This window comes from Mauremys reevesii, linkage group 3, assembly GCF_016161935.1.
Source record: "Mauremys reevesii isolate NIE-2019 linkage group 3, ASM1616193v1, whole genome shotgun sequence".
NCBI classification, from domain to species: Eukaryota; Metazoa; Chordata; order Testudines; family Geoemydidae; genus Mauremys; species Mauremys reevesii.
In genome coordinates this window covers 52781064-52797123 of record NC_052625.1, presented here as the reverse complement: position 1 = coordinate 52797123, position 16060 = coordinate 52781064, and the positions used below count along the sequence as shown (strand labels likewise).

General features: G+C 40.6%; 1 protein-coding gene and 1 long non-coding RNA gene across 20 annotated transcripts in view; one reads left to right on the top strand and one right to left on the bottom strand.

Annotated features, from left to right (window-relative positions):
- DISP1 (dispatched RND transporter family member 1) overlaps nt 1–16060 on the bottom strand; it is a 169390-nt gene that overhangs the window by 90420 nt on the left and 62910 nt on the right. The window lies entirely within an intron of this gene.
- LOC120400440 overlaps nt 1–16060 on the top strand; it is a 57344-nt gene that overhangs the window by 9649 nt on the left and 31635 nt on the right. For 6 of the 9 annotated variants that reach the window (XR_005595808.1, XR_005595811.1, XR_005595810.1 and 3 more), the window contains one exon: nt 3059–3168. The exons of the other annotated variants lie outside the window; for them this stretch is intronic. This is a non-coding gene — a long non-coding RNA (uncharacterized LOC120400440). The remainder of the gene's footprint in view (nt 1–3058; nt 3169–16060) is intronic. 9 annotated transcript variants of the gene reach the window in all.

Genomic DNA, 16060 nt, shown 5'->3' with positions numbered 1-16060 from the left:
GGGATGTTTCTGGGCCTGGCCAGGTCCTTACGCTGTGTCAGGGTTGGGTGCAGCCTCACTGTTGAGTCCATGTCCCAGAGTGGAGCTGCACAGTGATCTCCCACCTCTGTGCAGCTAGTGGCCTGTGCTCCCCAATGCCATGCTGGAGCCTCCACATTTATTTGATGAATAAAATTTGCAGAATTTTGCAGAATTTTAAAATATTGTATGCAGAATTTTTAATTTTTTGGCACAGAATTTAATTTTTTTTGGTGCAGAATGCCCTCAGGAGTAAGAATTCTTCAGTTGACCTAACTACTGCTTCTGGAGAGGGTATATTTACAACAGCAAGGGAAAAAGTCTTCTGTCGCTATAGCAAGCATCTACAGTACAGTACTGCAGCTGTGTCACTCTAGCATTTGTAATGTGGACATACCCTTAATAAAGCTAAGAAGTAGCAAGCTGTTGAATAAAAAGCAGTGCTCTAAACGAAGAAGACTTTTTTATATTAAAACGTGAAGACTTTTTTATATTAAATCTTACTTAATAGAACAGTCATGTGTAGTCTACAGTATTCAACATGCTTCAGCCAGATATTACTACACTGTACCTGTCACCACAGTAATATTGACCCTTTTCAGCAGCAATACAATTCTCAAATATTTATGTGGTACAAAAGTCATTGACTGGTAAAAGGAGCCACAACTTTGGATTTTATACGATTTACTAAAAAGCCCATTCATAGATTTACAGTATCTGGAACTTTTGCATACTGGAAAATTACATACTCCTTAGTTCTGTTAACTAATGTACACACAGTAAATTTCTATTCAAATTACAAGAGCTGGGTCTGTGTGTGTTATTTCACACACACACCCCAAAAAAACTACAATATTTTAAAAAAAAAACTACTACACGGTGTTCTTCAGATTTTAAGTTCAAAACATTCCAGTCATAAGGAAAGTTTCATGAGCAATTTTCTTGGGTAGACATTTTGCTCAGTCCTGAGTCCTTTACCCGTCTGTATTTTTCTTACAGTAAGCAAAAGGGTTATTGCAGTGGGTATCAAACTTTTTTACTGGCAACCCCTTTCAGATTGCAACCCTCTAAGTGTGACCCCCCTAATAAATTAAACACACTGTTTAATATATTTAACACCATTATAAATGCTGGAGGCAAGCGGGGTTTGGGGTGGAGGTTAACAGCTCGCGATCCCCCATATAATGACCTCGTGACCCCCTGGGAGGTCCCGACCCCCAGTTTGAGAACCCCTGAGTTATTGTGTGTTTCTAGTCACAACACTTCTTTATAAAAACCCAAAAAAGTTTCCAATTATAAAAAGCATACTGTGATGATGAGCTTTATTTAGTTTATGGTTATTTAGAAAGACTGACAGATTTCTTCCAAGTTTTAAACTGGTATGGGGCTGGATGACTCAGAACACCAGTGATTAAATTCAAAGTTTTTCACCTCCACCCCCTAATTCAAAGCTGACCCAAGTTGGCCAAAATTGGTAGATTACCACAAGTTAGTTTGTCTAGTTCCTAGTCTTTGCCTGTAGTACTCACCGGATCCACCACAAGTTGCATTCTGCTGAACTGAGCAACCCTCCTATCACTAGCAGTGGTCTCTGCGGGTCAGAATTAAGACATTGGTGGGATACCTGCACTGCTTCTGTTGAGGCCACACCCACTGTGAATAACTAAAGGACTTCATTTCCAGAACTGAATCTAAATTTCTATTTTTCATTTTTACCCAAATTACTGTACTCCTATTTCAGCATAGACGTTTGTAACTGTTCAACCAGAGAGCCTAATTATCTTTATCATGTATACAGTAGCCTTCATAACATTGGTAAGTTTTTCGGTTTCTGTAAACAATGGTCAGAAAGTAAACATCCATACTTTCAGAAGAATATACAGATAATAAATAAAATGGTTGGGCTTCTCATTAAAGAGCCTGTTTTAAGAATATAGAGTGTCATGAGTTAGCTTGCAAACCACCAGAATAAGAGGAACAAATGACAGCAAAAAAAGTACTGCTGACTATGTACACTGACACGTTTTGTTAAACATGTCGTCATCTTATTAGAATTCTGATGGAAGAATATTTCAAGAAAAACTGACTTACCCTGTATATTGTTGAGGTTTGTACAGGGCTTAGAGAAAGTCCCTATATCTTCTCAAAATACAAGAACAGCTAACTCCAGTTAAATTTACTACACATACCCCCATATATTTCAACAAGGAAAAATTCTTCCCCAAGGGAATGTCTCAATTTCTGGATTAAACCCAGTATTATTAGCTGCAGAATTAAATTATTAGTGACAGGTTCATTGAACTACTTCTTACAGGCTGTCACTAGAGCTTCCTCTAAACCTAAAACTGCCACTGTAAATTTAACTAATGACAAATGATTTTTAAACTGTCAAAATTAGAGGTAAACATCATAAAAATTGTTTTATCACAGTGATTTAAATTATTGCACTTTCATTAAAGTACAAGTTATGTTTTTGTTTTCTTCACTTCAAAGTTATAAATTGAGAAATAGCCTGACTTATTGCATCCCCAAATATTACACTGTAAATTAAATTCTATATCCACAGTTGTGAATACTTCGTGTTAGCATTTCCAGTTATTTGAGATGTGTAAATTTCCCTCCTAAAAATAAAAGAAAAAACCTGAATTTAGAAAATGAGATTAAAAATCATTTTTCCAAGAATTACACAAGTTGATTCCTGGTCATCACATTAAAAGAATCCCCAAAGAGAAGGCATTTTCCAAGAGGGAAAGTCCCCCTACCATTAATTAGTAAAACATTCATTCATAGGAGAAATGCAACAACACTGCAATCTTAAATTCAAAAAGGTAACCAATCTGCAGATTTCACACATGGGTTATTCTAGGTCTTGTCATTTGAAAGTTTCAGTAATAAAACTATTGTTAATTACTTTTTTCATACATGCCAAATCTTTATCACATAGAAGTTACTTAAAATACCTAGCCTTATTTAAGAGTTTGTTCTTTTCTCCAAGGGAAATTTGTAATCAGGCTAACAAACTTCACATTTTCCTTTACAGGTATGCTCCAAAGTCATCCTTATTACTGAAGTGTCATTGGGCCCAAACTCACTTAATCCAACTACTGTTCTGTGCTAAAAATGAATGGAAGATGTAACATGTAAACTGAGGTGCTGCTCCTTTTCAGCATAGTACTTAAATTCTATGATAAGTGTAGCAGAAATACAGATAAGAGAAATACAATAAGAAAAATCCATCTGGTAATATACTTAGCAAAGATGTCTAGTGGACTCACTGAATATGGGTAAATCCAGCTGTTTAGTTAAGGTGTGCAAAGCAAAATGATCTCCAATAAACTTCAGTCACTTTAATGGACCACATTTTCAGCATTCCAGTTATCTCACTCAAAATCACTTTAATACAAGACTGCCCAGTGATGAAAGCACATTTTAATGCAAGATTTAGCATAACCCCAAATAGAGCATGATGAAATGAAAAGATATACAAGACCCAGAGAGCATCAATGAAGTGTTTTGCATTTTTCTAGATAAATTAATTGTAGCCTTTTACTGCGCAGGACAGTCACAGCATACAAAAAAGAAACTGTCGCTTTGAGTTTAAATACATGCACATCATTAAAAGCAGAGTCATTTTCCTCTACCAATCCACAAAGGGAAAAAAATCCAACTAAAGGAGAGGATTTACAGGCACTGAATTATTGGTCACAGTGGAAACGGAACTTAAAAAAAGGGGCACTGTAAAGTTATCTAAAACATAATTTGAACAATATTTTTCACCCATTTCATTGCCAAGCCTACAATTTCTTTAGATATTCTCCCTCTGTCTTCCTTCATCTGTAAGCAAGTACTTAAATACTTTTTAAAAATATTTTTAGTTTATTAGTGATGACAGATGCAGATAGTCCTGCTTGGAAACATGCATTTTCCTTTTGTCAACATAAACAGATACAGTATGGGTAACAGTAGTACCAACTTTCCTCCCCACTTCAGTGACTTGCCAGCATGCCTTGCCTGACCTGAACAGCGACAGAAAATAAACATAGTTCAGACTTGGCCTCTTCACTTCATACTAACAAGGAGCGCAACCATGATGCCTTTGATGTAGGTACCTGGTAATGACAGCTCCCCTCTCCCCCGAGCCTAGGTGCTGCTGCAGAGAAAGAAAACTGGGGGGAGTCCCCTCTCCCCACTGTAGCCCCAGAACACCCTCCTGCACCCCCAAAGCCCGCATCCCCAGCCCCACCCCAGCCTAAAACCATCCCCCCCCAGCCTAAAACTATACTCCATCCCTGAGCCCCTCATCCCTGGCCCTCATATCCCTGCACCCCAACCCTCTGCCCCAGCCCTGAGCTCCCTCCCACACTCCAAACCCCTCGGTCCCACCCCCACCATATGAATTTTGTTATGTGCACCAATATGAAGGTGATATGTCAGACATCACCTCCATATTGGTGCACATAACAAAATTCATTCCATACATGGGTGGGAAAAATTAGAGGAAACACTGCTAAGAGACACTTTTCAGCAAATCTATTAGTGAGTTTCCCCTCTCATGGAGGTGACAATTTCCAATGCACTGTATTTCTTTCCTCTCATGCCACAGTCACTATCCAGCTAGAATCTTCTCTATGGTTGCTCCAAACTGTGGTGGGAAAAGTCAGTCAGTCCACTGCCCCCAAATATCCTGTATTTTTATAGACACCTGTTAAGATAAGTACAGTAATTGATAAAGGAATATAAAAAAATTAAGTGAATATAAAGCCCTCTTCACAAGACAGGCTATAATCCATCAGTAACACACAACAGGGTGTGTTATTGGCTCATGAGTGCATTCCAGTGTGCATTGTGGGGCCTTTAATTTTTACTTGGAAAAAACTAGAGATGGGGAAAGGAAGAAGGCAGTTGCTAAATTATGTTTTTCAGCCAATGATACAAGTGTCACAAGCCATACTTTTAGCAAAACCAGAAGAGAAGTTTTATAGGTGGGGCTCTGTGTACCAAAACCATTTCACACAGCACTGCTTGTCTACCAACAGCCGTCTCTCCCCACCCTCCAAAACATGGCACCATCTTCCTCACTCTTTCCTTCTTCTGCTTTTCTTTCCCCTATCCCTGATCACTTATTTCCATTCCTCCTTACTTTCCCTAGTGCCTTTGGATCATACCACTTTCTGAGTCAGACTGGCAGTTCAAAAGGATTATTTCATGCTGTGGGCAGATTTTCTAGAAGCAGCAGTTTCTTACATTATCTTTCAAAATAAGGGAGGAGAAATCCCTGTATCCACCCTCATAGGCAGGCTCAGTATACAGTAAATCTAGCAGGATAAACACTATTTATCATTTCATAATGTTTAGAATCAGGAGACAGTTCTAACAAATCACTGAAATATTTCCGTATGCATGCTGATTCCACATAACCATAACACCATCCCCTTCACCAGTTTCACCTTTTAATCATTACAGTGAGCTTCACTGCACTTGTATTCGCTACAACACTGAAATGTCAGCCACCATACAGCTCATTTATGAGATATATGTCAAGTTCTCCATGTTTAGGCTATAACAGTCACAAAGCAATCTAAGATCATGGCTAAACTACCCCTTATGTCAGCAGAACTTATGTTGCTCACGGGTGTGGAAAAAACCCACACCCCTGGGCAACATACATTTCGCTGGCATAAGCGCTCATGGGCACAGCGCTATGTTGGCGGGAGAGACACTTTCTCACCGACAAAGCTACCTCTGCTCATTTAGGTGGTTTTATTACGTCAACGGGAGAGCTCTCTCCCGTCAGCACAGAGGGGCTACACAAGCAATCTTACATTGGTACAGCTTTGCCGCTGTAAGCTTGCTAGCGTAGACATGGCCTAAACTGGTAAGAAGAAGGAGAAACAGAAAATAGAAATTTTGCTGTGCTTTAAATTAGTGGTTCTCAAACGTATTTGATTGCACCCCCCTTCTTTGTGTCTGTAGTAGTTTACACCCTCCCGCCTGCCACACAAGTACATATACCAATAAAAAAAAAAATCAGCATGCAACTCTCACTAAATATTAAAAACAGTAAGGCATTGATTCAAAACAGAGCCATTTAAGTATATAGTAAGTGAGATACTGCTTAGTGGCATCACATTGTTGTTACTAGTGTGATGGATGCGCCTGTTTTCTGGAGCAGAGCAATTCCACAAATTCCACGAATGAGCCATTGTAATAAGAGTAAAAGAAGAAGAACTGTGATTGTGGTCAATACTTACAATTAAACGTGCATACTGCGTCATAGCAAACGGATTAACGTATAGATGGCAACACCTTTTTGTAATACTATGCAAGCTTCACAGAAACCCATAACGCACAGCGCCAGCTAGAGTCAAATGCATAGTGCCATATGAGGACCTGATATGTCTGGAGGAATCAGCTTTGCTCCAAAAGTCTGTTAGTCTATAAGGTGCCACAGGACTCTGTTGCTTTTTACAGCTTTATTTGTTATTCATTGTGGTGGGTAAAGTGTGTGCATCTTCCTCCCCTAAAGCATCTCACGCCCTTCACCGAATACATTCTGCACCCCTCAGTTTGAGAATCTCTGCTTTAAATGACTATATCAGTGACAAACTAACTTTTAAAGGAGGCATTAAACGAGTGTCTATTGTTTTACAAATGTGACCATCATGAAAATATGTTAGTCAGATCTTTCAAAATGTGGGGTGGTAGATTACAGCTAAGGGGGTGTGGTCAGAGGGTTTTCCCTCCAATATTGAAGCTGGTTTTCTTGGGGTATTTGCGTGGCTTGTTCCATAATGTGATCTACTTCCCTGGTGGAGTGTCCTTGCTTGGTAAAGGTGATTTTAAGTGTGGTGAAGTGTGCATCCCAGCCGTTCTCCTTGGACCATATTCTATTGTATCTGAGTGCCTGGGTGTAGATAACAGATTTCTTGGTGTGTTTGGAGTAATTACTCGATCTGTGAGGGTAAGTGTGGTGATATAGTTAGGACTATAACAATGTTTAAAAGGGGACTGGATAAATTCATGGTGGCTAAATCCATAAATGGCTATTAGCCAGGATGGGTAAGAATGGTGTCCCTAGCCTCTGTTCGTCAGAGGATGGAGATGGATGGCAGGAGAGAGATCACTTGATCATTGCCTGTTAGGGGCACCTGGCATTGGCCACTGTCAGTAGACAGATACTGGGCTAGATGGACCTTTGGTCTGACCCGGTACGGCCTTTCTTATGTTCTTATGTTCTTATGATATGTGGGATTCCCGTATCTAGTTGTCCATATGGTCACATTGTTGAAACTGACTGTGGTGTCCAGGAAGTTGATGCTGGTGTGAGTTCTAGAGAGAGTTTGATGGATGGGTAGCGGTTGTTGAAGTTGTCATGGAAATTATGTGGGAGTTTAGGTTGTCTGTCCAGAGGAGGAAAATAATATCCATGCATCTCACGTATATCATTGGTTTTGTAGTGTATTTGTCCAGAAATTCTTCCTTGAGGTGGACCATAAAGAGCTTGGCATATTGGGGAGCCACCTCAGTACCCATGTCTGTTCCCATGGTTTGGATAAAACTATTGTTGAATGTAAAACTGTTATGGTTGAGGATGAAATGGATGAGTTTGGTGATATGTTTCTGGTGAATTTATGAGCATTGTCCATTATCTTGTAGATATTTGAGGCAGGCATTGATGCCATCATTTTGAGGAATGTTAGTGTATAGGGAAGTGACATCCATGGTGGCAAAGATGGTGTTCTGAGGGAGGTGATTAATGTTGGGGTCTTTCTGAAGGAGGTCAGTTGTGCCCTGGAGGAAGCTGGTCCTTTGTATAGTGAGTGATTTGAGGATGGTTTCTGAGTCCCAATATTCCTTCAGGAAGGGTTAATGGAAGATGAGGTTGTAGACTCTCTCTTGGAGCTGTTTGGGAAAGGATTTGAGGATATTCTTAAATTCCTGGGTAAACTGTGTTGTGGGATCTTTGAGTTCTTTATAGTGGGTAGTGTCAAAGTTGTAATCATCACAGTTGAGAACTACGATGGGACTCCCCTTTATCTGCTGGTTTGACCACTATCTGGTGGTTGGATTTCAGAGACTGCATAGCTGTTCTTGTGGCGGATGTGATTAAGCATTTCACAGTCAATTTTTTCCCCTGAAGCAATTAATGTAATGATCAAGTGTGTGATTTTGCCTAGTGTGGGGTGTCTAGTCAGATGATTCTTTTTTCTTACAATTATTGGTGGGGAGGTGTCGTTGTGAAAGAATTCTTCTAGTTCTCCACATTTTAGTATGGTATCAGGTTCCGTGGTGGGGCAGAAGTTTGGTCCTTTGGAAAGAACACATCATTCAGCACCAGTGATGGGTAGTTTTGATAAATTGATGATGTTGGGGTGTCTGGAAGTTGGTCTTGGAGCCATGGTTTCTCCCTGAGGTAGTGTTCTCTGGGTTGTCGAGTTTGTTCCACTTTTTGTTTTTGTGCTGGATAACTGTCATCAGGTTTTTTTGATAGTAGTTTGGGTTTCATGTATGATTTCCAGGTAGGTTTCCTGTTTTTTTTCTTCTTTCCAGTGAGCAAGAGTATGTGATGATTTTTTTGTCTGAGGTGATCCCTTCCAATAATATGCCAGATATTTTCATCCTCTGGACAGACAACTTAAACTCCTTCATAGATTTCCACCACAACTTCAACCCGCACCAACCATCTATCAAACTCTCTCCAGAACACCCCCGTATCAGCATCAACTTCATGGACACTACAATTTGCTTCAACAATGGAACCCTACAAACAACTGCATACAAGAAATCCATGAATCACACTTACCTTCACAGATCCAGAAACGACCCCAACAAACCAAGAAATCTGTTATCTTCAGCTAGACACCACAGAACATGCTCCAAGGAGACTATCCGGGGTAGACACCTCACTATAATTAAAATCGCTTTTACCAAACAAACAATAACATTCCACCAGGGAAGAAGATTGCATCATGGAACGGGGCACACTAATACCCTGAGAGAACCAGCTTCAATGTGGGGACTGCATACTCCTAGCTGTCACCTACCATCCCATACTAGAACACATATGGGGTATCAAACAATTACAACTCATACTCAATGGGGACAGCATCTTGAAAAAAATCTTTCCTGAACCCGCTCATTTGGCCTTAAAAAAAAACCCAAAACAACCCAACTTTGCCAAGCTCATCATCAGAATCAAGCTCCCCACAGACCACAACCCACCAACTCCAAGCGCCACGCAGACTCTGCCAGAACAGATGCAAAACCTGAAGACATATCTCCACTGCTATGATGATCAACAACCCCCACAACACACCTTTCAAGATCCATGGGTTCTACATATGCCTATTACAACATGTGGGTATACCTCATCCAGTGCATTAACTGCACCAACAACAACTATGCGGGTGAAACCAAATGATCACTACACTCTTGAATGAACTCAAAGAAAAATGATTTAAAAAAAAAACAACCCACCCTACCATATCACCTATAGTTGAACACTTTCCACAAACAATTGCTCTATATCTGCCCTCTCAGTCCTTATCCTCAAAAGAAACTTGCACAACACCTTCAAACGATGAACGTGGGAGCATAAGTTTGCTAGACACTAAAAATCATGCTCTTATTAAAGACACTTGATTTAAAGCTTATTACAACAATCTGTAACCTGATAACCCCCCTTTTTTGTCCTATGACTGCAAAGGTGTTAACAGGCCACTTCACTTTGAATGGTCTCTTACAATAAGCGTTAACTACTTGTACCAAACAATCTGTTCCACCTTGTATTTGGCTGTGACACTCTTGAGTACCTTTCCCAGACCTGAAGAGCCCTGTGCAGCTCATTTCTTTCAGAAATTGGTCCAATAAAAGATATTACCTCACTCATCTAGTCTCACTAATATCCTGGGAGCAACATGGCTACAACAACAATGCCAACAATATGGAATAGAAATGGTTACAGCCCTAAATCAGTTTCAAACCAGACCAGTTAATTACACAAAACTGTTAAAAGAGCTAAGTTGCTGAGTAAACCTCATCTGTTAATTATCCAAGCCCCTGCCTTAGCTTAAATGCTTGAAATAGGTTTCTAATATTTAAGCCCTTTTCACATAGAAGTTTAAAAATATTAAGACAGGTGGGGTGAGGTTTTTTAGTTGCTATGGAACTATTTCAGAAGCTCATTTGTCTTGTTTAAAGCACTTCTCTTTAGTACTAGATAAAGCTTTAATTTAAAGGTTCAATTTGATGTTCCTACTGTTAGTCATTAAAATTCAAACGTGATAAAAAAAGGCTTAGAAGTCTTTTCTATTTTCCATCACAAATGGGCCCTACAGTAACCAACTTGTTTCACTTCAGCTATTTCATCTTCCTTGGTCTCAGATGCATTAAACTTATTAGCTTCTTTTAAAGAGTACACAAATTTGAAGACTTGGGCAGTTTGACTGCTTTGCTTTCAATTTTACCTACACTCCTTAAGGACCCCTAAAGGCACATCATTTCCCTTCATTTAAATGCCACCTTCAGTGTCTTTATCCCAGTTACCCTGAGTGTTCAGAGTATTAGCCACAAGGATGGTATGTCTACATTGCAATTAAAAACTCATGTCTGGCCCATGCTAGCTGATTCAGGCTCACGGGGCTATTTAATTGTGGTGTAGACATTCAGGCTGGAGATGGAGCCTGGGTTTTAAGACCCTGGAAGGTGGGAAGGTACAAGATCTCGTTCTGCAACCTGAGCCCAAATGAACTTCTGAACCACAGTTAAACAGCCGGAGCCTTCCAAGCCCAAGTCAGCTGGCATGGGCCAGCCACAGGTTTTTAATTGTACTATAGCTATACCCTCAGAGGGGTTCTTCAATTAACATAAGGTATTCTCTTGCTGCTGCCCCAGAGTTGAGCCCATTGATTCTGCAGGACTCCCAACCTCTGTGCATGCATCCGGATACATTAAAAAAATATTTATAGTTTGTAAATGCTACAGAATTTAGTGACTGACAGCCTAAAAATACTTTAGATAAGAAACAGCAATTACCAAAACTGCAATTTTCCAGGAATTGCTTTGCAAGAAAGCTAAACCAAAATGTGCCATATGCCATTTAACTTCCATTGGCCTTCTGTATAATCTGAAAATACTTCACTTGCGAGTGAAACCATGGTCTCCAATAGTAGTTTGGAAACTAGAAAAGCTAGAGAACCCAAGCTCCACAGGAATTGTCACAAGTATGGTCATTAGTTTACACCATATTCCATGACAGAGACAGAAAACAGAATATACAGTACGCCAGATATTTATAAACATCCTTTAGAAAAGGCAACATTGGCAGACATACATGTATGAGAAAATACCAACTCTATGAATAGAGCCTTGCAAATCCGCGGGTATCCACTTTATATCCGTGGACCATATTTGCGGATCACAGCTCGGATGCAGATTCAAATTTTATAACCACACAGGGTTCTACAGCACAGACTCACCAGAATAGAGCAGATGTCATGCAGCCCACAAGCTCCAGCTCGGCTCTCTGAATCACGCAGCAGCAGAGATAGCCTTCTGGGCATTCTGGAGTTGTAGTCCTCAGCTTGCTTGGATGGAGGAGGTAAACTACAACTCCCAGAAAGGAGTGAGCCAAGCACCATTTTGAAAGAGTTGTGGTTATAATTTAAACTAGCGGGCAGCAAGGGCACATGCTATGAAGCGAGTAGTTGTCACTGCTGTCTGTGTGGGCCGGGACTGCATGCATTACAACCACTGCAGCTACATAGGGGTGTCTGAGCTGCCCACCCTTCCCCCCAGGAGGGCGGTGCTGCACACGAGGGCCCAGGATTGTAGCCCTTCTACTGGGAGTAGGGAAGGAGGTACGGCAAGGGTGGAGCAGGTGGTGGGGCAGGGGGTCTCTGGGGAGAAGTGAGGGGCAGTTGGGTGTCAGGGGCTTGGCACAGCCCTGCGTCAATGCTGCATGGTGACCTGTGGAGCTGTTTAGAACCCTGCAAATCTGCAGACATTTTTTGCGGATTGTGGATCGGATGCGGATACACATTTTTTTAATCAATGCAGGGCTCTATGAACCCTGGTGGAGTACAGCCATGATAGAAACTTGAGCTGTATCTCACTTGTGTTAAGACTAGAACAGACTTATTGCCAGCATTTTAATCACTGCGTTGTCAATCCTGCTCAGAGCAGGTCTAGAACAACTCCAGGTCATAGCCAGATTCTAGTGATTCTTCTGTGGAGCTGCCCCACCAAGAGTACTACAGAATGCAATTTAAAGAAAAATGCTCACGTATACAAGGCCCTAGAGAACATCTTTTATCCAAGGATCTGAAAGTGCCTTACAAAGATGGGTAAGTAACCTCATTTTACAGACAGCAAAACTGGGGAACCAAAAGTTGAACGCTGCCAAAGGCCACACAGTGTAGCTGAGTAAGTAATAGGCCTCCTGCCTCCCACTCCCTCTAAGCAACACTGTTTGCCTTGCAGAAAAGATCCTTGAAATTTGGAAGGATGATGTTAAGGTTGTCTTTCAGCTCACGAAAAAGTAGAAAGTAGCTGAAGACAAGTTAATAGACAGACAAAGCTTGACCATTAATTTCTTCTAGTTTAAGAACCATATCTGTGCTACCCTCTCTTGTCAAAACTACTTGCGGATAACAATTATGCTTTTTTTTTATTAAGATGTTTAGAATTTGTGACCTTTCTAAAGTAATAAATAATGTTTAAAATCTTCAGGTCATTGTGTATTCATTCTATTATAACTTTCCAAGGCTGTGCAGTGCCTCAGGTGCTGGTGAGATTTTACAATGGAGGCTGATCAAAGGGAAAGATTTCCAAAATTAAAATTTTACCACAATACTATTATCTGCTTGTTTGATGTATTAGCTAACACAGCTGTTGGCTTGGAATGGAACTTCAAAACCAGTGAGTAAAACAAAACAAAGAAAATATATCAAAGTTAACTTCCGATTATATTTTAAATGCAGGAACCAAAGGCTCATGTACAACTGAAGTCTGAATCAGTTTTCTTAGAAACCTTTGTTTTACCAAATAAGTTACAAGCTTTCCCATTCATCTTATTGAAGTGCTTCACTGCTGAAAGATGGGCTTTGTCCTAGACAGACTAAAAGTCTGACTGAGACCCTAAAACTGTAGAGGGAACATCCTTATTCCTTAGCAGCTAACAGATATGGAAGACTAAAGCGCATATCCACATTAGGCGATGAAGTGAGCTAAAGAAACATGGTTAAGCAAGTTTGCAATACGGAATAGCAAGTCAGCATGCCTACTTAAGTTAAAAACAGTAGTTTAAAAAGCCACAGAACAGCCCATCCACACGGACTGGTCAAATTGCATTAGAAATTAGTTTAAACTAGAAATGTGATTAAACAAATATTAGCCTTGTATATACTATAAAAAAAAAATCAAGTCAAGGGACCTGGCCACATGAGAACATATATATATGCTTCTATAATGCTCTTTATGCTGTGGTGCTTCATGGCACTTCAGGGAATTTTGTCCAGTCCTGCTCAGTTGGTATGATTTTAATTGCAAGATAGGACTGAGGCAACAGGGAGTAAGAGAATGAGGTAAAAGCAGACCCTAATGAGTGTAATGAAAGTAAGTAAAATGGTTCCAAAAAGGATGCCACCACATTGAAGGCTGCTATATAAAGACACAGACAAGTTGGATCCACACTTTAATTCTTCCCTCTAAGAAATTTTTTTTTTAATTGTTATGGAGGAAAATTTAAAAAAAAAACATTTCATACGCTACAGTTCCCAAGAAAAGAAAAGTTTAAAAACTCTAAAAGACAACATGGCTTATCTTTTTGCAGCTTGTCTTTTACATTCGTCAGCACAGACTAGACTGAGGGATTTGAATTTCAGACATTTTGTGAAGATTATGGATGTTTTTTGTGTTACTACTGGGGGAGGGATAGCTCAGTGGTTTGAGCATTGGCCTGCTAAACCCAGGGTTGTGAGTTCAATCCTTGAGGGGGCCACTTAGGGATCTAGAGCAAAAATCAGTAGTTGGTCCTGCTAGTGAAGGCAGGGGGCTGGACTTGATGACCTTTCAGGGTCCCTTCCAGTTCTATGAGATAGGTAAATCTCCATAAATTATAATGCCTAGAAAAGCTGACATTAGGGCTATGTCTACACTAGCACTTTTGTCGGTCACAGCTGTGAAAAAACACCCCAACTGACAAAAGTTTCACCAACATAAGCATGGTGTGTAGAGCGCTATATCGGCGGGAGAACATCTGCCAGTAGGGTGACCAAACAAGTGTGAAAAATCGGGACAGGGGTTGGGGGGTAATAGGAGCCTATATAAGAAAAAGACCCCAAAATCAGGACTGTCTCTATAAAATCGGGACATCTGGTCACCCTATCTCCCACTAACATAGCTACCGCCACTCATTGGGAGTGATTTAATTATGCCAGCGGGAGAGCTCCCTCCTACCAGCATAGAGCAGCTATACATGAGACCTTACAGCGGTACAGCCTAGTTCAGTACTAACTACCTAAGCAAATAGCTAAGGAAATGGCCAAGCAGGAAAGAAACTGACAACACAAGTAAACCATGGTTGTTCACTTGTCAGACAGCTTTGTAAAGCAATTTTATCTGAGTAAAAAAAATAAAATATTCCCCCAATCCTGTCTGACTTAACTGATAGCGTGACTGATGAGAAAAAACTGGACTTCAGAACAGCATACCAAACAGGCTTCCAGAAACAGGGACATATTGAATTAGGGTCTAAAGAAAGAGTTATTGCCAGCTTTAACTGCATAAAAAGAAAAACAAGAACACATTTCCTGGGAGTTTTTTAATTGAACTTCAAGAGCTAATGTTACTAATGGCTGCTCCAAGTTGTAAAAATTGCAACCTCTGAAGGCAAAGGGCAAAGCAATCTCACTGAGTTTTCCCTGATTACTCACACCATTAAGATCATTTGGGAACCAGCCTTAAGGTTATCAGAAGTTTCTAGTCACTTGCCCATAATATATTTTGCAGCATTTCTGCATCTTAATGATCAGCAGCAGTGAAGCAGAAATCCTTTTACCTAATACGTGGCATTGGAAGGTAATTTGGATAACTATGTATTTCACATCTCCAAGTCGCAAAATCAGAGAAATGAAGTGGACAATAATTTAGAAACTTGTTCACTGAACTAAAGTTTTACAATGATCTTAAAATGTTTCTATAGAAATCTGTTAATCACAAAAACAGTTTCTGTGCTAGTACTTGCATGTAATACTACAATGAGAAAAATACACACATACATACATATAAACGTTAAACATTGTGTTAAAATGACATATCTTTTTAGAGAGACAAAGTTAGTAAGTTTCCAAGACCTGAAGAAGAGCTCTGTGTAAGCTCAAAAGCTTGTCTCTCTCTCTCAAAAGATATTACCTCACCCACCTTGTCTCTCTAGTATCACAGGACCAATCTGGCTACAACAACATTGATATATTTTTGATTATTTGCAGAGAATAAACTTTAATGTAGGCAGAGATAATTGAAACTGAATGAACAAACTATGTAAGCTTAATTACATTAGAAGTTGCTGCTTTGACTAATTCTGGGGGAATTCTGCGCCATTGCACGCAGGCAGAATTCATGTCCTCCACAGATTTCTTAGCTTCTCCACCAAAGAAGTGACTTTGCTTCTCCACCAGAAAGGGAAGCCACAAAGCGATCACATGCCCCTCCCCAAAAATGCAGGCACATCGTTTCATGATCTCAGAGCTGCGGGCGGAAAGATAAATCACTGCAGGAGGAGGGAGTGGGGCTGGGGACACCCCAGCCGGTGGCTCCTACCCTGGGCTGGGCTGGGCAGGACGGGACTTACTCTTCGCCTGCAAGGAATGGCTGGGGCCAGGTCAGATCCACTGGTTGCAGCAAGCTCCTCATTCCCCACCACCCCTGCATCCAGACCACCACCCACTGAGCCTCCCACACTCGAACCCCCACCCCAATGAGCCCCATCCACCCTGCACCTGGACCACTCAGACAAGCCCCCCACACCGGACCCAGTCCCCAC